Here is a 23573-nt window from a genome sequence, read left to right on the forward strand (position 1 = left end):
TTCAAAGAATGATTAATTCAAAGCGGCTGGTAGGTGTTTGAAGTCCTCTAACGTAGACGTGTTAAACTGGGCCGCTTCCTCTCACGCGCCAAACTAAGGCAGGCTCAGATGCCAGGAGACAGACTACTTGATTAAGACACACTATCGTTGGGAGGAGAGTTACATGTATTTACATAATGCTTCATCTATATACAAATATATGAGTAAGCGAACGAATTTGGTTATAAGATGTTTTGAACAATGTTTCATACTTAACGTAGGATTTAGATGCATGTGTTAGATGAACATAAGACAAAAAACGCTAGTGGGTGATGCAGACAGTTCAAGAATCATACGCAGGGCAAATGTGGGATTCGAACCAGGGAAACAGGATCATTTCTTGGAAGCAAGAGACGCAACTGTGGAAAGGGAATGATAATGCCTTAAGCGTCTAATTCGACAAGGCAGCTTATGCCACCGTCAGAGAGGTGAGTGAAGTGGGTGTTTTTTAGAAGCAATAGGACCAGTAAACGGGTCACGGCAGTTCGCGAGACTTTAGTATGGAACCGACAATCCTTGTAGGAATAACAAATGTCCGATCTAACCATCCCCAAATTAGCCAGCTATTACGACTGTCAACAGCTGTGACAGCCACACAGGGTTGTGCCCTTGGTCCGGTCTAGTAAAGTCATATTTGGAGGGCGCGTAACTTAGAACCAGAACTGGTTCTTGAATATACGTTTTTTGTCACCGGAAATCTGGTACCGGAAGTAAGCTCGGCCCCCGTCACGCATATTGCAAGTTGGCGCGCGCAAAGGGAGCCGGGAACTAGCTTAGTACCGGAAGTAGCGCACCGCTAGACTTACAGGCACTACAATCTTTATGGGCGTGAAACCATATCTACGACACAGTAAAATAAACATTGACATATTGCCATCACAAATGAACCCCAAACAGGACATACAATAAAGTTTATGCCAGCAATACAGACACCATTCTTCTAATGTTTATTGTTACAACGACGGATCCAACTTGTATTTCAGCTTTCCTGATCACATTGCCTACCTTGATGACCGTGTTACCTTAGCAACCAGGTGTGCTAATATCAATTCCAACAATGGTGTTCACAAACTACTGTTTTGATGACATTTCTACGATAGTTTGACGAACCACAAATTTGGTAATTGGTAAATCTATGCCTTCCCGTCAGTATGTATAATTTTAGCCAAACAATTCAGATGAAAAAGAGTTATATTTCTTTTTGAGAAAGACAATCCAATTCGTCTGAAAATACATGTAAATACTTGCGTGTCAGATTGAAAAAAACATTAACATCGGTGAGATGAATATACTGTATCTGTTGCGTTCGTTATTTCATATTGAGAAACCCAAACAAAGACTCACTCGAAAATGATGTATAACAAATCTTAAAATCAATCCCATGCATCGATCTGTCGAGTAACATTCGGAGTGTTGCAGCACGGATTTATTAAGATACGAGGGCATGAAATGCACAGAGGCTTTAACAACGACGATGACCTCAATCCGCTATGTCACTGGTGACCACTAGCCAAACTAATCACAGACCACTGACGTTCACATATACGTAATAATAAGGCCACCAGCTGTAGATGTGACCTTGTGTCATATGCGGTACCTTTCGTGAAGACGCCTTTCATCCATTGCAACACCCCGGCTGCTGACAAGACAGGACTTGATACATGACACTGATACATGGTACACATGATCACACTGTATCTTCTTTTGCGTTGTTGAGGGGGGTGGGGTAGCCTAGTGGTTAAAGCGTTCGCTCGTCACGCTGAAGACCCGGGCTCAATTCCCCACATGGGTACAGTGTGTGAAGCCCATTTCTGGTGTCCCCTGTCGTGATATTGCTGGAATATTGCTAAAGGAGGCGTAAAGCTAAACTCACTCACGCGTTTGTTGAAGAAATAGTCAGTCAACATTTCCACCAACCTGATGTCTCACAATGTTCCCAGCTGCATGATGCAGTGCTACTACAACTGCGACAATGCTGCAGCTATTGCTTCCCTTTATGTGATCTTGCATTGCGATCTTGACAATTCTTCAGGAACAAACTAAGACCTATCACTTTCACCACGTGATATTGTTAGGGAGGCGGTGGGGTAGCCTAGTGGTTAAAGGGTTCGCTCGTCACGCTGCACACCTGGGTTCAATTCCCCACATGGGTACAATGTGTGAAGCCCATTTCTGGTGTCCCCCGCCGTGATATTGCTGGAACATTGCTAAAAGCGGCGTAAAACCAAACTCACTCACTCACTGATATTGTTTGGATAATCTTTACAATGCTTCAACGAACCTTATCCCTTCACATCTTATCTGAATTATCTTGACATGTTTCCGGAATAACATTATCCCCATAAGTGATCACACTTAAAGAAGACATTGATAATGCTTCAGAAAATCGTCAGATGTGATGCTGTATGGGGATTATATTGGAAATAACTTAAGATAACAAACAATTCCCAAACTGCGAAGCTATATGAAGTGACTGAGTCAGTTTACATTTTATTGTACTTAACAAATCTGCACAACGCTACAGCGAAATTCGTTTTTTCACAGCCATAAACCCAAATAACAACATTAGTCCAAGGACTTTTTAATCATTTTTTAAAATTATTATTTAAAGACTGATATCTAAAAAATCCCAAAACGAATACAATTCAAGTGAAGGCAATCCAGATTATCCAAATTATTCCAGATTGGGTGGGATAAATTTTTCAATCTCCACTCTCTTCGGTCTCTTGAACGATTGTAACCGTAACAACAAGACTGGTTCTGCATTGGGAATATCTTCGCATTTGGTATTCTACAACAACGTTTCATTAACCCGGCCATTCTACCCCCACACCAGCAAGGACGGTAATTATGTACAGAGGTCGGAAGGTTGGGAAGTCCGGCCCCTGAAAGGCCAAAGGTGGAACTTGTATGTGCATAAAGGATCACGGCTGGTTGAACACTATCTAGCGGCTTGAGCCGGCAGCTGAATTAGGGGCCTTTCATGTTGAGATCCCCGTGAGCAGTTTCAGACCGCGGAAACATTCGGGAGGCCGTGTCTATATTCAGGTAAACCACGCGTGTTTAAATACCTCTGTATGAACTAACACAATCACTGGCTCTCCACGACGCGGTGGCTGTCTGAAGGTCGGGCATGTGTGAAGTGGTTGGACTTACAAGCTGTTTCTTTGCATTGTTTTCTGTTTTGAGCGAAAGGGGATGTCTGATCAATATCTGCGTATATATTGGGCTTAATTCCAAGAAAAAATTGCCAGGTTGAGGTGGTATCGATGTGCTGCTTGAACAACATAATGGGAGATAGCTTGAAGTGAAATATTTATGAATGACTCGGTTATTTTTGGCAAATCTTCCTAAAATAACCTCAGTCGTTAACCGCTATTTCACAGTGAAAAAAACGATTGAAGTTGTCATGACAGGGTGACGGCAGACCCTACGAATATGGATAGAATGGTAAATTCTACCTGTATAATAAACGACATTATACCATCAGAATATTCAGGTAATTATTTTTGACAGTGGAGGTTAATAGTAATGCAGAGTACGTCGTTAAACAAAAACGTTTTGTCTTCATTATAAAACGCACATCATATTTACAAAGCTGCTTTAACAAAGCCTTGCATGTACCTGTATGGGATATATTTTCACGGTACTTAATGTGAACATCACGAATATCTTCCCCTGCGTAGCGAGGATGTTCACGACTTTCTACACAAAGTAGAAAGCTGATATGTATCAGTAAAGACAAATTATAGCTACGTACAAAAAAAAAGCAATCTCTGTATATCCATATTGATTTTTTGTCTCTTTATATCAGCACATATATAGCTTTGACTTCCTGTGCCCAAGGGTGAGGATATTTGATCACAGACATGAGCTTAGCAATAATGTGAACGTCATGCGTGAACGTCATGCAACTACAGGCAACTATTGTGTAACCATATAATACTATTAATAAGGTCATTTGTAATGCGCTGAATTCCGCACCACGGAGAGGAACGCTCAAAGTGCTACAATCTGATTATTATTACCCCGGATAACCCAAGCTGCCTGTGAGGCGCTGGAAGATTAAAAGTCACATGACTTATCCCACCGGGTACCCATTTTCTGCTGTTTGAACAGAGGGAATTTATGAACAAAATCACTTGCCTAAGGTGAGACCACATGTATCACACGTGCTTCGTTGTGGGACAGGACTGAAGTCCTAGAAACTCTCAGGAGTCAAGCTGCCAAACACGGTCACCCATCCAAGGACTCTCCGCGCCCAGCGTTGCTTGACTTCAACTGATTTGTGACCTGAGTTGTACGCACTAGACCCAACACCACTTGAAACTTATATGCTACTACTGAACGTGTCTGTGTCAGTTACTGTACATTGCTTTACACATATTGCTGCCAGAAATGAGAGTGTTGGATGGGTGAGTCTTTTGTTGCACAAAATTACAATCTCCCTCCCCTTGAGTGAGTGAGTGAGGGAGTGAGTGGGTGCGTGAGTGAGTGAGTGAACAGTATGCCCAGTTGAAACAGGGGAGAAAAGCCACAACGAACGGAGTCTCCAGGCCACGCTAATGCTTGAAATAGACAAAGGTCAGTATGCAGAGTCAGTATGCAGTGGCCAATACGTTCAAAGTTTAACATTGGTAAGGGGAAAACCGGCATCAAGAAACACATAATTTTGACGATCGACCATGTTCAGATCGTCTCAGGTCAACGACAAGATGACATGATTTATTGACCCGAAACCAGACTCTACGAAATCGAGCTTAAACGGAGAATCAAATATCTGTATACTTTCATCAGTCTCCTGGAGTACATGTTACGGACTACACGATTAGAAATCGCCCATCTTCATGTTCGTGGGCCACGTTCAGTGTCGCCCATACAAACAATCACATTTGCTGACGTCAGGACGTCAACGTTCGACAACGCCCGCGCCCACCCCGTATAAATCGTCAATACTCACCAAAGTAGCCCAACACAGAATGAAGGCCTATGACTATTTGTTGAATTACCTCTTGTTAATGTCAGCAGTTTGAAGTAAATATTTTCAAAATATATATACAGTATATATATGAAGTAATTGAAATCAAATTTAGTTAAATTATTGAATCTTTGCTTGTTTTATTTCGATGAAAAGTCATTTCAAGACCATTGATCAATTTACCCTTTAAACTAGTACAATTTACTGGACACCATTTGCCATTCATTCTTTTCACTCTCATATTATGTCACAGCTGTAGAACGGGAGTGCTGAAAGTGGTAATCCTAAGACTACTCCCTACAATCTCACGCCGCTCCAGTAATCTTGCAGCCGTTTGCGGTGAGAGAAATATTTGGAGGCACATTTGGCTGAGCTGTACATAGAAATCCTCCCCAGTAAGAGACGTGAAGCGTATGATATTGCATGTCGAGAGGCATGAGATGAAACTATAGTCAGCGTTCAATTGGGATGGGTGAAAAAATATTATCTGAGATACGAGGCATCTCGTTATCCTTGACACTGTCTTTAAGCTTTTAGTTTCTTTACTCTCCAGATTCGTTCACTGAAGGAAGGTAAACTATGGTACTTGATGTCCTGCCCGGCGCTGGGTTTGTTTGGTGGTTTAATTACTCAGCAATATACCAACAATATGGCGGCGGTCTGTAAATAATCGTGTCTGGACCAGACAATCCACTGATCAACAACATGAGCATCAATCTACGCAAGTGGGAACCGATGACATGTGTCAACCAAGCCAGCGAGCCCGACCACCCGATCCCGTTAGTCGCCTTTTACGACAAGCATGGGTTACTGAAGACCAATTCTAACCCGGACCTTCACGGGTAATAACTACATGACATGGCATAATATGTGCCTGTAAATATGACTTGGTGCTTTGAGACTGAAACAACGTTATTTTGCTAGCGCCGTTCCAATTGGGCAATATTCCAGTGTTATCACGGCGGGGACACAATGTTTGTGAAATGGGCTTCGCAATCAAAACCCATGTGGGGATTAAATATTACCGGGTTTTCGGAAAATATTGTGACGAGCGTGTACTTTCTTTTAAACGTCAGTTACCCCACCGCCCCTGTTAAATATGAGATAATATAGCGATGTTAGATACGGGATAAGATAATACCTTATAAAAAGCGAGAAACCATGTGAAACCACATATAGGGAAAATGTATTACATGTATTTGACATTCAGTTTTGAGAACAACGTTTAATACGTACAGTACGTTCACGTTGAACATGCTAAATAAGTGACCAGTACGTGACTCGAAATACTTGACATAATAATATGAGAAATACGACACGAGACATACATACACGTTATATGAGGTGAGGTGAAATGGGGTTTAACGTCGTACTTGCGAATATTTCGCACATATGACGACGTGCATGCGTGCGTATGTGTGGCTGCTTGTACTAGCCCAGACTTAAGCTGTTCTAGTGCTAGCCCACTGAGATACCATGCCGCAGTTAAGCATGAATACCCCACTCAGACACAGTATACTGACTCCAAGGCGACCAGTCCTTATTGTACCCATTAATGACGAGCGCCAGGCAGGAACCAACAAATACCATATTGTAACGTCTTTTGGTATGACGCGGTCGGGGATCGAACCCGCGACCTGCCGCTCTTATATGAGAAACGACATAACGTATGACAGATGGTACATTAAATTTGAGATGACATCTGATACACATGATACGACATAAGACATAAGAACTGATACACGTGAAATGATATCACATGATACGTGAAATATTATATTGGAAATATGGCACGCGTGACATTGTATGTGACGTGCGTGGCATGATATATGGATAAATGAGATCACGTCTCACACACATATTAACCTCGATTGCAAAGCGTGACTGGAAAGTTCCGAAGTACGAAAAATAAATAGTACTACACTTCGTCTCCATCCGTGAGTAGACGCAATGTATATATATAATTGTGAAGTCTTTGAATAAAGTGGACCAAAGTTATAATTATTGGTAACTGCCAGTTGTCTGTGGTCTGTGTTTGCCGCGATTAGGACCCCATCGCGGGGGATCGGCTTATGCACGAAACATACCATTTTGACACTGATTTTAAGGGTCAAGTTTAGGGGTCGACTTATCCATGGGGTCGGCTTATAGACGGTAAGATACGGTATATCCACTTATTGCCGGATGTTGGTTTTGTTGTTGTTGTTGTTTAACGCCGCAATATTCCAGCTATATGGCGGCGGTCGGTAAATAATCGAGTGTGGACCAGACAATCCAGTGATCAACAGCTTCAATATGGGACATTAGATACGATGGGATACGATGACAACCAAGTCAGCGAGCCTAAACACCCGATCCCGTTAGTTGTCTCTGACGAAAAGCATGGGTTGTTGGAGATCAATTCTAACCCGGATCTTCACGGGTGATCACTACCTTGGCGAGTATGGGATTCGAGTCTATGATGGGTCCACTTTCCTCGTCCCAGTCGAAATAGAACCTTTATGCACATGTAGAAACAACATCTTGAATGATTTGTCAAGCCTCGACTCCATATTTTTGCTTTGTAAAATCTCTCATCTTACTGTTTCTCCTTTTCAGTATTAATAGATTTGCTTGCTTCTATCGAGACTGGATAATTTCAGAAGTGAGTGAGTTTGGTTATACGCCGCTTTCAGCAATATTCCATTATCACAAAGGAGGACACCAAAAATGGACTTCATTCATTGTACCCATGTGGGGAATCGAACCCGGTTCTTTGGCGTGATGAGCGAAGGCTTTAACCACCAGGTTACCCCACCGCCCCATAAATCAGCACTGCCCCTACAAAGGAACATGTTGCTAGGTTACATGACATGACTTTGAATGATCGACAACTCACAACACGCCAGACATCCAATACAGGTGGCATCTCATGACAGAGTTGAGAACGTTGTAGTGAATTACCAGGGCATGACAAAGGTTTCATCGCGTTTGGTGTCTGATCAGACGAGCCCACGGATCATCATCCCTCGGCTCGAAGCAGACCCAGCTGACTTTGTTAACCAGTATAATCATGGTTGCGTTTGTGGTTCACCTCTATCAGACAGACTAAACAACAATCAGACAGTGGCAACATCCCATGGCTCCCCCTCCCTCAACTGGTGGTGACTTTGTTTCTGTATTCCAGTCCAATAGGCATCCTACTAGTAGATTACCCCTTGAAAGGTCAGGCCATTAAACACCAATACTATGTTGATCTACTAGGATAAACGTCAGGGAAAACTCAGTAAGTGTGCTGTCCAATTACAATACACCTTAGTTGTCTGTTGTCTTCATGGCTGTAATACACGACTGTGGCTTCGAACAGATTAACCGTTCTCGGTTACCACCAGATTTGGCACCATCAGATTCACCATTCACAAGATGTGGCACCATCAGATTCACCGTTTACCAGATCTGGCACAGTCAGATTCACCGTTTACCAGATCTGGCACCATCAGATTCACCGTTTACCAGATCTGGCACCATCAGATTCACCGTTCACCGTATTCACCAGATTTACCACCATCAGATTCACCGTTCACCGTATTCACCAGATTTACCACCATCAGATTCACCGTTCACCGTATTCACCAGATTTACCACCATCAGATTCACCGTTCACCGTATTCACCAGATTTACCACCATCAGATTCACCGTTCACCGTATTCACCAGATTTGCCACCGTCAGATTCACCGTTCACCGTATTCACTAGATTTACCACCATCAGATTCACTGTTCACTGTATTCACTAGATTTGCCACCATCAGATTCACCGTTCACCGTATTCACCAGATTTACCACCATCAGATTCACCGTTCACCGTATTCACCAGATTTACCACCATCAGATTCACCGTTCACCGTATTCACCAGATTTACCACCATCAGATTCACGTTTCAAAGTATTTACCAGATTTACCACCATCAGATTCACCGTTCACCGTATTCACCAGATTTACCACCATCAGATTCACCGTTCACCGTATTCACCAGATTTACCACCATCAGATTCACCGTTCACCGTATTCACCAGATTTACCACCATCAGATTCATCGTTAACCGTGTTCACCAGATTTACCACCATCAGATTCACCGTTCACCGTCAGATTCACGTTAACCGATGTTCACCAGATTTACCACCATCAGATTCACCGTTCACCGTATTCACCAGATTTACCATCAGATTCACCGTTCACCGTATTCACCAGATTTACCACCATCAGATTCACCGTTCACCGTATTCACCAGATTTACCACCATCAGATTCACCGTTCACCGTCAGATTCATCAGATTCACCGTTCACCGTATTCACTAGATTTGCCACCATCAGATTCACCGTTCACCGTATTCACCAAATTCACCACCACCAGATTCACCGTTAACCGTGTTCACCAGATTTACCACCATCAGATTCACCGTTCACCGTATTCACCAAATTTACCACCATCAGATTCACTCGTTCACCGTATTCACCAGATTTACCACCATCAGATTCACCGTTCACCGTATTCACCAGATTTACCACCATCAGATTCACCGTTCACCGTTCACCGTATTCATCAGATTCACCGTTCACCGTATTCACTAGATTTACCACCATCAGATTCACCGTTCACCGTATTCACCAAATTTACCACCACCAGATTCACCGTTAACCGTGTTCACCAGATTTACCACCATCAGATTCGTCGTTCACCGTATTCACCAAATTTACCACCATCAGATTCATCGTTATCCGTGTTCACCAGATTTACCACCAGATTTACCACCATCAGATTCACCGTTAACCGTATTCACCAGATTTACCACCATCAGATTCACCGTTCACCGTATTCACCAGATTACCACCATCAGATTCACCGTTCACCGTATTCACCAAATTTACCACCATCAGATTCACCGTTAACCGTGTTCACCAGATTTACCACCACCAGATTCACGTTTCAAAGTATTCACCACATTTGGCACCATCAGATTCACCGTACACCGTGCCCAGTTCACCATATTTATCACCGTCAGATTCACCGTTCACCGTGCCCAGTTCACCATATTTATCACCGTCAGATTCACCGTTCTCCGTAGTCACCAGACTTATCACCGTCAGACACATGTCATCGGTTCCCAATTGTGCAGATCGATGCTCATACTGTTGATCACTGGTGCGGCCTAAAACTAGACTCACTCACTCACTATCACCGTCATATTTCAAAACCTCCCCAGATGTCCAAATCAGCAAGGACAGTCTGACAAACAGACGAGGAACATTTTTTGTGGATAGATGCGACGTTTCGGTGTAGATGCTAACACCATTACCAAGCAAGTGATGTGTCAGAATCTATACCAAACGTCGCATCTACAGCAGTAAAGAAGTTGTCCATCCATAAAAGTTGTCTAGCATACTTGTGACATCACTTGTGAAATGTGTGAACCCTGGAGGGGAATACATTGAAAGCTAAGTAGCAACTCCATCAAACCATTACACGATTAGGCGCAGACCATTGCAGGCACCGCTCATAGTTCTTTGCTCTTCCAACACAGGCAGCAATACATTTACCTCATACTCTCACAGGCCAGATAATAGTGAAACAATTGTCTCGTATGAATACACAATGCCATTTAGAAAGTGGCCAAATGTAAGACATATGTTATATTGGGATTACACTTTCTTAGTAAAGTACAGATTCTGGTACTTTTTGGGGTTGCGTCCCATTCGGGATTCGAACCCACACCCACCGAGTCAGCCGCCTAACCCGCTCGTCAGCACACAAAACAGCCGCTCAGTCACCACGGCTTCCACTAGAATCCGTACTTTACTAAGAAAGACTAATCCCAAATATAACATATGTTACAATTGTCTCGTAAATTTCGTGAAGAAACAACCTCTGGAACAATCTGGTTTATAGTCTATTAAGGGGTGGATGGGTAGCCTAGAGGGGAAACAGTTCGCTCGTCACGCCACGCACCTGAGTTCGAGTCCACACATAGATAAAGTGAGTGAATCCCACTGATGCCCTCCCCTACCTTGGGAATGTTTCTGAACGCAGTGTGACCTCACACTCACTCACCTGGCAGGATATTCCGAGCACCAGGCAGTCTCAGCTGGTTATACTGCAACATCCACTTTCAAATTAATCAAGTGGGACTTTTTAACGTAATGCGAGCTTAATTTGGTTTATGTTAGAAACTTTTCTTCAGAGACAAAGTGGCGCTCACATTCTCAGAAGCGGTTTGGTATTCATGTCATGTAGCATTTACCAGGATTGAAAATAATACTTCTCTTTTCAAAGAGCTCAGTCAACGTCACACTTGCCATTTCCTTGATTCCAGGAACAATTCCATATTGGTAAACCAGGACCTAGTTGTTGGAGTATAAAGGTTCTAGCGTCATTGTACCATATTTACCATTTATAGACTACTGATGGTAAGAATATATTTGACACCAATGTTGCTGCCACGACATCCACGACACCGGAGCGTTTTCATTTTGTAGTGTGTGCATCATATTCGACACTTTAAATGTCAGATGTACTGACGTACGTGTCATGCATGTTTGTGTAGTACGTGACATTTCAAAGTGCAAATGTCGGTGTCGGTCGGGTTGAGTCCTCTGACGTAGGAATATAAGAAGGTCAGATTAACTTAGAACTCTAAAATGCCACATTTCATATTATCTTGCAACAGTTGAAATAGCTTTTTATTTTCAACTTTGCTCTCGGAAATTAAAGAAACATCTTAACTGTTTTGTTTCTATGAAACAGATGAAACATTTTGGAAACACTGATCAAAAATCCATTACGACAGCCACGAATCCAAACTGTACATATTATAATGCCCTTGAAATCTATTCAGTTTCCTTTGAAGAAAATTTGAATGAAATTTACCCTGGTTAATTATATAAGCCACTTTAATCTTTGATTGAGACGCAAGTAACTGTTTTGTTCAATGCAAGGTTGATCTATGCATCCGTCGTCTTCCATTCTCCCATCTGCTTAAGCGCTGAGTCTAGCATACCCTCGACTCGGTGCAGAGTAATTCTATTATTGGAAATAAGAGCCCAGTGATCGAAGTTGTCGATAGGCTGTAACGGCCCTGTGACCATCGATCTCTCCATCTTAGAGCTGTTTCAGATGCTACCGAACCGATGCTGCAGTGATCGCAGATCGCGAGGCCGTTTCCTCCAACAGATTAATGGCGACTGGGTAGATAGAATCAAAGAATAAATGAGAGAGAGAGAGAGAGAGAGAGAGAGAGAGAGAGAGAGAGAGAGAGAGAGAGAGAGAGAGAGAGAGAGAGAGAGAGAGAGAGAGAGAGAGAGAGAGAGGAGAGGAGAGAGAGAGAGAGGGAGAGAGAGAGAGGGAGGGAGAGAGAGATGCATTTCTGGTTTTTCAATGCTGTTCTGCTAAAACTGACCCAAGTGACCCACCACTTCTCATTTCCCTCGACTCCTAAAAGAGTTGGCCCTCAAGTTAAAAATTGTCGAATATACCAAATCCTGATCAAATCAGTTACGTAGCAACGCATGATGTAGTTTTTACTTTTACCTGAAACTCGAGTATAAGTTGATACAATATTTTCTCACTTGGAAACTAGCTTCCGACCATTCTTATTATATAGACGTAATCCATTCTACAATTTACGTTTTCCGTACTTTTTACTGTTATAATTTATGCACGCATTGGTTTTATTGACCAATCAGCGCTGTGGATCCATGAGAATACATCCGGGTAGCCTACGCACAGCGAGGCGCTCGTCAGTACTTCAGTTATAGCACGGCGTGCCAGGCTTTGGCATAGAGGAAATGACTAAATAGGCGCAGATGCTGAACGTATAATATGGACAGAACAGCTGTGGTGCTGACGAACCAGGAATAATAATTAGGGTGAATCGGTGAACCAACTATCAGCGGATCCTGGAACGGATAAGGGACACAAAGCTACACCGAGAAATACGGGGCGTCAGACTGCCAGGCACATGCGTCTCCCCATTTCCCCATATAGTTTGGACATTAGACTTGCACAAGTGTCCTAGGTAATAATTAATAGTTTAAATGATAATTTCTACAAGAAATATATATTCAACAGACTGGGGTCCTTCGCTTTTTAGATTTGGCCTTTTAAAGGATAGAATTACTATACATGCGTGGGCTTAGCACTCAGTACAGCCTAGGAGCAAGGCTATTTGGACATCAATTTAGAGTAATAGACTAGCATAATAAAGTCAATTAGCTTCAGAATCAATTTTATGATGAGAGCTACTCTTAGTCCTCTTTTGGTTGGGGAACTCCTTATTCGGTGTCCATTCCTAGTTTTTGTGTTAACCAAGGCATTCGTTTTCCTCCCTTAGTAGACAAAAGGATTACCATACCACTACCTCGTAGTGCAGCGGGAAGAATTCAGGCGCTGACCGCTGATTGCTCCCTTCTACAGTGGTCAAAGTTGACCACATGCTGTTCATCTGGCCAGGCCTCGCCAGATCAATGATATGACTGGAATGAGCACCTCGTCTATGGTTTCAGGATTAGGGTAAATAAATAGATTGTTTCCTGTTTGTCCTTTGACGAGGAAGGTTAGAATGGGTTTTCTGAAACAATAAAACCGAACGCAGTGATCGCGAGATTGGAATATGCTATCAATCTTCAGCTTTGAAAATACTAACAGAGTGTAGGATTTGTTGTTTTGTGATCTGCCTCTGAATGCTCTTTGGGGCGGTGGGGTAGCCTAATGGTTAAAGCGTTGGCTCGTCACGCCGAAGACCCGGGTTCGAATTCCCACATGGGCACAATGTGTGAAGTCCATTTCTGGTGTCCCCCGCCGTGATGTTGCTGGAATATTGCTAAAAGCGGCGTAAAACCAAACTCAGTCAGTAAGTCAGTCTGAATGCTCTTTACATTTGATGGGGGATTGTTTGCTTGAAGTGCTTCCTAAAATACATGTAGTCTATATAAATTGTTAACTATTAAAAAGATGCGGTATGTTTGTATTCATAATGGATTTGCACTTGTTCGTATTTTGTACACAAAAACGTCATGTTAATTATGTAGCCTACTTTGCTGACACAAATTGCTTATTATAAAGAGGCAAACAAATGAACGACTTGAAAAGGTTTGATATTTGTATGCGAGACTGTCATCAAAACATTGAACTATGACTGGTGACATTTGTTAGTTGTTTAACGCCGCACTCGGCTGGTGAAAAGTGACTGTCATAAAGTAACAATAGTGAGTGATTTGAGTTTAGTTTTACGCCGCACTCAGCAATATTCCAGCTATATGGTGGCGGTCTGTAAATAATCGAGTCTGGACCAGATAATCCAGTGATCAACAGCATGAGCATCGATCTGCGCAATTGGGAACCGATGACATGTGTCAACCAAGTCAGCGAGCCTGACCACCCGATCCCGTTAGTCGCCTTTTACGACAAGCACAGTCGCCTTTTGTGGCAAGCATGGGTTGCTGAAGACCTATTCTACCCCGGATCTTCACGGGTTAAGTAACAATAGTCTCTCCCCGGCGATACCGCACATATAAAGTAAAGTTGTTTGTTGTTTGGACCGCACAGAGCTAATGTCCAGCTACATGACATCGGCCACTACGTAACTGAGACCAGACAAGCCAGTGACTGATATGTACACCGGACGCAATGATATACTGTCAACATACCTGACCGAATCAGAGTTCCTAATCGCTTTAGTCACCTCTTAACGACTATCCTGTGTTGGTGTCCAATTTTAACCCGAATGGACAAAAGAACCTAGACTTCTTTTAGCTTTCATAGCATGTATTATTCATTAAAAATACGTAAGAAAGAAAACAGCGTGTCGTTGTACAAAGCGATCTTAGTGCTAAGGTGACCGTAACTCCCATACCTTAACATAGACTTAAGGTAGTCTTAGCGCTAAGGTGACGGTAACTCCCATACCTTAACATAGAGTTAAGGTAGTCTTAGCGCTAAGGTGACCGTAACTCCCACACCTTAACATAGACTTAAGGTAGTCTTAGCGCTAAGGTGACCGTAACTCCCATACCTTAACATAGACTTAAGGTAGTCTTAGCGCTAAGGTGACGGTAACTCCCATACCTTAACATAGACTTAAGGTAGTCTTAGCGCTAAGGTGACCGGTAACTCCCATACCTTAACATAGACTTAAGGTAGTCTTAGCGCTAAGGTGACCGTAACTCCCATACCTTAACATAGACTTAAGGTAGTCTTAGCGCTAAGGTGACCGTAACTCCCATACCTTAACATAGAGTTAAAGTAGTCTTAGCGCTAAGGTGACCGTAACTCCCATACCTTAACATAGACTTAAGGTAGTCTTAGCGCTAAGGTGACCGTAACTCCCATACCTTAACATAGACTTAAGGTAGTCTTAGTGCTAAGGTGACCGTAACTCCCATACCTTAACATAGACTTAAGGTAGTCTTAGTGCTAAGGTGACCGTAACTCCCATACCTTAACATAGACTGACTGACTGAGTTTGGTTTTACGCCGCTTTTAGCAATATTCCAGCAACATCACGGCGGGGGACACCAGAAATGGGCTTCACACATTGTACCCATGTGGGGATTCGAACCCGGGTCTTCGGCGTGACGAGCCAACCCTTTAACCACCACTTCGGACTTTAACTTTCGTGATCTGAATACCGGAACTCTGATTGGTCGGGTGAAAGATCGTTCTGATGCGATGTAAAGGGACGCATGTCCTCAGACCTATGCTGGAGGTAGGGAACACTAAGGTCTGATGTTATGAGAGTGCTCCAATCAACGAATGCAAATACACACACAAAGAAAAGCGGATACAATTTTCTAATAAACACAGCAGGAGATATGAGGCACTGGACGCCATTTGAACTGCAAACATCATGACGTCATTCACAGGAAGCCAAAATCAAGTGTTAATATTGTTCGTGATCATGCATCGAAAATATAACCGATGGCTATGTGTATTACTTGAGATTGAGCCCTGGAAACCGGCAGTGGTGGCTGATTCAAATGGAAAAATAAGATGTTATGATTGTTCTTGGGTGAGGTGTTAGAATGTTCCTCTATATGGAAACTAGCTCCTCATTTGGGATTTATCCTCGATGCCTGTTTTATCACTGTTTGATTCCAAGCTTTGCAAACCGGGAACACCAAACGCACAATTCTGAAAATAGAACACCATTTATCTGTGTAGGGAAAGTGGAAACTGACAGTTTAAATTTGCTTTATTCATAGTTTGGTTTGTTCATAGAAAATCTATATATCACTGGCATGCTAGACTCACATATTGCATATAACATTAATGACAACGCTAATAACCAATAATTTTGTTTCCAATGCCGATTTCTTGGAGCACGAGTTGCTTTAAATATTTTATTCTAAATTTATATAATGTGGAATGTGTTTGTATAATGAAAGACCCAGAAGCCAGACCTGCTGATTAATCTGCTCAAAGTAATTTTTACCACCCTAGCTCACTTAAAAAATAACCCCTTCGGGATTTGTCTAACCGCCTAGTTTACCACCAAACGCCCAGCCTCGAAGACACCTGGACACGGCAAAGGTCAGAGCCTCAGTAACGCCAGCGATGAAGGCACGCAGCATGGCCGTGTGTGTATGGTACATACTAGCAGATACTTACCTGCTGAATCGTAGCCCAAGCAACATTTTGACGACCTTAAATATATATATATATATGTTGCTACGTGCTAGACTGAAACTGAAACATTGCCAATGAAAATAATGAAAAGGCTCGAAAAAACTAAAAATGTTGTTTCCAATGATGATTTTCTAAAGCAAGTTACACCAGCTTTATATAATGTAGAATACTTTGGGTTTAAATGAAATACACGTATTCAGTTAATTCATATGAACATTGGATTAACATAGGAATACGTATGCTCGTTCGAGCGAATAGAAATCCTCACGAAAATAAACAAACGAATATGCGCACATTGTGAGCAACGCGTTTAATATGTTTTAATGTAAGCGTGTGGAGATATACCTTTCAATGTACATACTAGTTGGACCTATTTTCGTATTGATGTGTCAACTATATGCAGCAGATGCTATCATGGTTGCCAGATTGCAGCTTTTACTCCATCCCGTTTTTATGAAATCAATATTTTAAACATTAATTACGTCGGACGAGACACGCACTTAAAGCACTTGGGCCTAACGATTAATGGAAACTGTCGATGCAGTGCAATATTGTCCTTGCCCCAATGACATCACATACAACTGAAAGTAGCATCGGTGGACACCGATACCGCTTGCATTGAAGATCAAATCCAATTCAATGTGAATTTACGTCGACCTAAAATTTTAATGTTTGGTAATTTCTGTTTCGCCTTAAATCGTTAGTTAGTCGTTAACCAGGCGTTGGCAGTCTGTGATCGTAACAAACGACACAGATTGGTCGCAGACTGATTCAGCCAATCATATCGCGATTTATAGTTGACGGTGTCTGCTGACTGACCTTGACCTTGAGTCGTGCATAATGGCGGCTCAGAAGAAGGCAACCTTGCCAATCCGTTACAGATCGTTTTTGCAACTGCAGCAGATCATCATCGACGGTTCCCTGATCCCAACAGACGATCACAGATAGATCTCCGATCGTAGTATCCTATAGTCATACCGATTATTGAAATTATCATTTGAAAAATAATATTTTAATTAATTTAGCGACTGTTTAAGTTATTTCAGGCCTAGTTAGAAGACAAACGCACAGGGGAAAATTCCACAGGACACGTGTACCGATCATTTACCGCTTGAGACTATTAAATACGGACTTAGACATTACATCCACCTTAAAAAATAGAAGATAATCGAATTGCCGTAAATATGTAAATGTCAAAATATACATAGAATTGTTTGTTGTTACCAGAATGACAGTTAGGTAGGCAGTCGATAAAACATGGTTTGAGAAAAAGACAGAAAAACATTCAACATTTCTTCAGAAACATTTGTACCGTTTTATTTTAGCGCAGGGGCGGCGGGGTAGCCTGGTGGTTAAAGCGTTCGCTCGTCACGCCGAAGGCCCGGGTTCGATTCCCCACATGGGTACAATGTGTGAGGCCCATTTCTGGTGCGCCCCACCATGATATTTCTGGAATATTGCTGAAAGCGGCGTATATAAACCATACTCACTCACTCAGTTACTCAGATAGCGGTACAAGAAGTGACGTGTTTACAGCAATCCATTCGGTGTAACGGCTTCAATAACTGAAAGCTCCTATCAAAATTCCAAACAACAATCCTCCGTCAACCCTGGGTCGGAGTTTCCAAAATAAAAGACCTATTTATACTCCGACCTGTCCATTAACCTCCTTAAGGGTATTTTAGAGCACCCGGTCTCCTATCAGAAGACAAACCGGCTTCAAACATCAGCCCATGAGTAATCATCTAACGATCTAAAGCATCCAATTTTACACCCAACGCCCCGTCCTCTAAGACACTTGGTCGCGGTAACATCAGGCACACAAGATGACAGTGCGTGGAAATAGATACTTACGCCTTTCTTCAAACCGCAAATCTGAATATTTGATTTCCAAGTCATCGCAACTGAAAGATTAAACAAACCTTTCAATTAAACTATAAAATGGATGTAATGACGTGGTAAAATGACTTGAAAACGAAAGAACATTATAAATGTAGTTTGTCCTTATAAATAATTTTGAATATACTATTAAAACTTCATACCTAATTTAAAGGGAGAAATTAAAATATACGTTTTAGTACAATTAGTCAACGAAGGCTGTGTCAAACTCCCAGGACATTAGTCTGTAAAGGTAAAGCCTGTGTCAAACTCCCAGGACATTAGTCTGTATAGGCTGTGTCAAACTCCCAGGACATTAGTCTCATAAAGCCTGTCAAACTGTCAAGTTGTGTCAGAAAGGTTGTGTCAAACTCCCAGGACATTAGTCGATGAAGGTTGTGTCAAACATCCAACACATTACTTGATAAAACCTGTGTCAAACTCCCAGGACATTAGCCATTAAAGGTTGTGTCAAACTCCCAAGACATTAGTCTATAAAGGCTGTGTCAAACTCCCAGGACATTAGTCTGTAAAGGCTGTGTCAAACATCCAACACATTACTTGATAAAACCTGTGTCAAACTCCCAGGACATTAGTCAATGAAGGTTGTGTCAAACTCCCAAGACATTACTTGATAAAACCTGTGTCAAACTCCCAGGACATTAGTCTGTAAAGGCTGTGTCAAACTCCCAGGACATTAGTCTGTAAAGGTTGTGTCAAACATCCAAACTCCCAGGACATTAGTCTGAAGGCTGTGTCAAACATCCAACAAAACTCCCAGGACATTAGTCTATAAAGCCTGTGTCAAACTCAAACTCAAACCAACAGGAGATAAAATTAGACATTCGATGCAGGCAATGATAAAGTACTAGTCCTCGATGACAGATATCGTAAGGGATGAGCTTACAGCTGCAACAAGCTGCAATAATCAAGCTACGAATCTACAGTTGATGTCGACACAGGTGATTCATGGTCACAATAGATCCCACGTACACCATGCTTGTTGTAAGTAATAACCCAAGGGGAATATGGTATACGGCTTAGATTGGTCAGTTTGCCTGGTCCAGACTCGACAGTTTCGCCCTGATTTAGGATCGAGCTAGAACACTGCTTATTTCCACATAAACCACAAAGAAAACCCATTTTATGAAATAACTGCTACAGTTCCTACTGGCATTACCATTTGTATGTCTGTGAATGATGCCACCTGTTGATATTTGGACTAGATAATGACCACATATAAAAGATTCAAGGAATGCAAAATCGGTAATACAGTCGGAAATGATTGTCAGCCGATACGAACTCATATCAGCAATTAACTTCCAGAAGAGTTACTTCCCTTACGCTACAACCTTATCGCTTTCCGTCAGACTGGTTTATAGTGTCTGTCGCGAATAGCCGTGCGCTGTTACTTTGTTCCCAAACGGTTACACGTTACATCAGCTGGAAGTCAATCCGGCCAAATATCTGACGGAAATTGCCGACTTACACCGACATCTCCCGTTGGTTTCTCGGATCGATTGACAGCAAAATGATGAATCAGTTCAACTAAGCCGTACATCTGTTTCTCGGTGAACGATGTTTCACCTCTACCTCGTTATTACGCGAAAAAGAGAACGCCCTAACATCGAAAGGTTAGAAAAATGAGACGAAATGCATTAAGTGTATTTTGGGAGGTATGTCTATCAAATACACCGTTTGATACCATGTACCAATTTCGTGTCATATAAATTACATTGCATGCACGCATGTATGTATAATTCATATTATGCAAAACAACGTTTATGCGTTGTGAATAGCTATTTAAGCATGACACATATATTCTGTTGATGAAATGAGGTTGAAATACATATATCAGTACCGTCATGCAGCATGACTGATGCCACATCTAACTCACACCCTGTACACGCACGATTACATCCTATATAACGTGAGTGAGTATTGTTTTACGCCGCTTTTTAGCAATATTCCAGCAATATTACGGTTTCACACATTGTAACCATGTGGGAAATCGAACCCGGGTCTTCTGCGTAACGAAGGGACGCTTTAACCATTATGCTACCCCACCTTTATAACGGGATCGGGTGGTCAGGTTCGCTGACTTAGTTGACACATGTCATCTTATTCCAATTGCGTAGATCAATGTTCATGCTGTTGATCACTGGATTGTCTGGTCCAGACTCGCTTATTTACAGACCTTCGCCATATAGCTGGAATAAATATTGCTGAGTGTGGAGTAAAACTAAATTCACTCACTCACATCCTATATATCGTGTCACGTGTACTACATCGTATATAATACGCATTTAAGACTAAACAGCTAAACAAAAACGATATGAATAATTCACGAAACAACGCGTATGATATTTGTGAACATTTTTACCCTAAAACTGGTCAACATAACCGTATACTATCGTACGATACAATCTCACAAGAATAAAATAATAAAATAAAATTAGTGTTTGTTAATATTCGAATATTGTTACAAATTCTACTTAACTCAGACAAAGATAACGTATAGAAGGAAAGATAATATCGCTTTTTGTTCATTTGCTGACCAAGCGAAATGTGGGAGTGTCGGCGTACAAGGTAATACGATTAACGTTATGAATGCTCACTATGGGCGCATATTCCATACTATAACACCCTCATCGAGCATGTCGGTCAACTTCCGGCTTAGGGAACAGGGGGATAACATGGATTATGACATGTTATGCCAAGTCTGTGGACCGTTCACACAAAAAGCGGTATTGGATGAAACACCTCTTCAGGATTTGACATGAAATCAAAGAAAAATCAGAATTTCCAAGAATCTTTTGAAAAGTGGAAGAGCAAAAAGATTTCAGTCAATTATTCGGCATTAAAAGTAGGGTCTTAAAGGCACACCCCTTTGGGAGCAATGTACTAACGGGACTGTTAACATCAAAGAGAGCTGGTTCCTTTAAGACCAAATACAGAGTATTACCAACTATTAACTTTTACAGCTGATAAGGCAAACTGATCTGAAGCGCTCACTGCAAGGCCTCCGAGATGTAAATTCTTTTATGGCACGCTCCAAGAACACGGAACAAAGGACCCTGTTTTCTAAAAGACGTAAAATAAACATGATTCATGAAAACACAGAGAAAATGAACGAATAATTATGATCGCTTTCATGTGTAAATTTCTATCCATGAATACAACGCAGAAATATGTCTCATTTTGAGTTAGGGAGTGGATTTTGTTTTACTCCGCAGTGATAATATTCAAGAAATGGAGTGATTGAGTATGATTTTGCGTCGCTTTTAGCAATTTTCCAGCAATATGGGGTGGGGGGTATGGGGGTGGGGGCAACCAGAAATGGGCTTCACACATTGTACCCATGTGGGGAATCGAACCCGGGTCTTCAGAGTGACGAGCGGTCGCTTAAACCACCAAGCTGCCCCACATGAATTGGAAAGAAGGCTTTACATAATCGACTCTTGACCACAAATACTGCTGTGTGACATCATCAACGACGATCGAAGCCGTCTGGGTAGGTAACTGGAACAGCCAAGTAATGCATTAAAGGACATCCGATCCTCATCGACTTGTTATTAACGACCTGCATTACTGCTGGGGGTCTTCTTCCCTGTACCCCCCTGGGTGTATTCGCATGGAGCCTAATGCATTATGGAGAGATAAGTGGCAACAGCAGATATGCTTGAGAACTCATTTAATTGGCAAATGAGTTTTCCATCCTGCAAGATTTGGATACATATCAGTTTTACGACATATGTATACATGATGTAGGAAAACATTAGACGCGATTACTGGTTGCAATCTGAGGTCTAATATCAATACTATCTGTCTACATGGAGGACGATGTATCCCCCGGGTTACAGGCCTAATGGTATTGAGTGATATGACTGTAATGACCCAGCCACGGGCAACGCTTTTTGGTGCACAGGATACGCAGACGACCGATTCAAGATGGCGGCGGAAGTCCTTGAGCAGACAACTGGAATGTTCCGGTTCATTGCACCCCCGCGACACGAGGAAGTGGATTTAGGCTACTCTATAAATCCAAACTCTTTTCGTTTTGATTCCTAACGAGATATGTTACAGCATATCCGATGCTTGTTTGAGTTGGACGAGTGTTAAATCAGAAATCTGCTTTTGTGCAATATTCACGAACGCATGCATTATGAGATCAAAGTATCAGACTGTCACAAATATGACCAGTGGGGATTGTGAGAGAAGTTTGAAAACAATGAGTCACGGTTTGCGACAAAAACTTGCTGAAGATTGTGAACGAGGACAAGTACTGGACATTAGAGGGGCGTTCCATTAACATCCGGCATGGCAGAGAAGGAAGTATATGAAGGGGACGTATAGGTTGTATTGCACTGTTATACAGGGAATTATTCAGTTGCATGTGACTTAGCTAGCAAACATCTTGACTGAGTCGTGGTTTGTGTTAGTTGCCCCAGTACTACAAGCTAAGGGTGAGTTGATTACTCTTGCGAGGTGATCTAAATATATACACTGAATGTTGGTGACCAGGTCAGACTGACTGACTGACTGAGTTTGTTTTTTTACACCGCTTTTAGCAATATTCCAGCAACATCATGGCGGGGGATACCAGAAATGGGCTTCACGCATTGTACCCATGTGGGGATTCGAACCCGGGTCTTCGGCGTGACGGGCCAACGCTTTAACCATTAGGCTACCCCACCGCACCCAGGTCAGACGCAGACGCAGCAGTAAAATACCAGATGCTGAGGAAAAGAGCTCACACAGCGGAAGTATACCAAAGGATGTTGGTGTAGAGATTACTAACGGTATATATCATAAAAGAGAATATTGGTCAACAGAACAAGCACATATGTAGTATAACAACACATGTCGGTGATCAGGTCACACACAGCTGTAATATACCTCCGAATGTTGAAGAAATTACACAAACCTGTAGCATTCCAAAGGATGTTGATGTAGAGATTACTAACAGCTGTATCATAAATAACCCCGACTATTGATGAACAGAACAATTCAGTACA

This window comes from Haliotis rubra, unplaced genomic scaffold (genome assembly GCF_003918875.1).
Source record: "Haliotis rubra isolate DU_JTF1 unplaced genomic scaffold, ASM391887v1 Scf546, whole genome shotgun sequence".
NCBI classification, from domain to species: Eukaryota; Metazoa; Mollusca; class Gastropoda; order Lepetellida; family Haliotidae; genus Haliotis; species Haliotis rubra.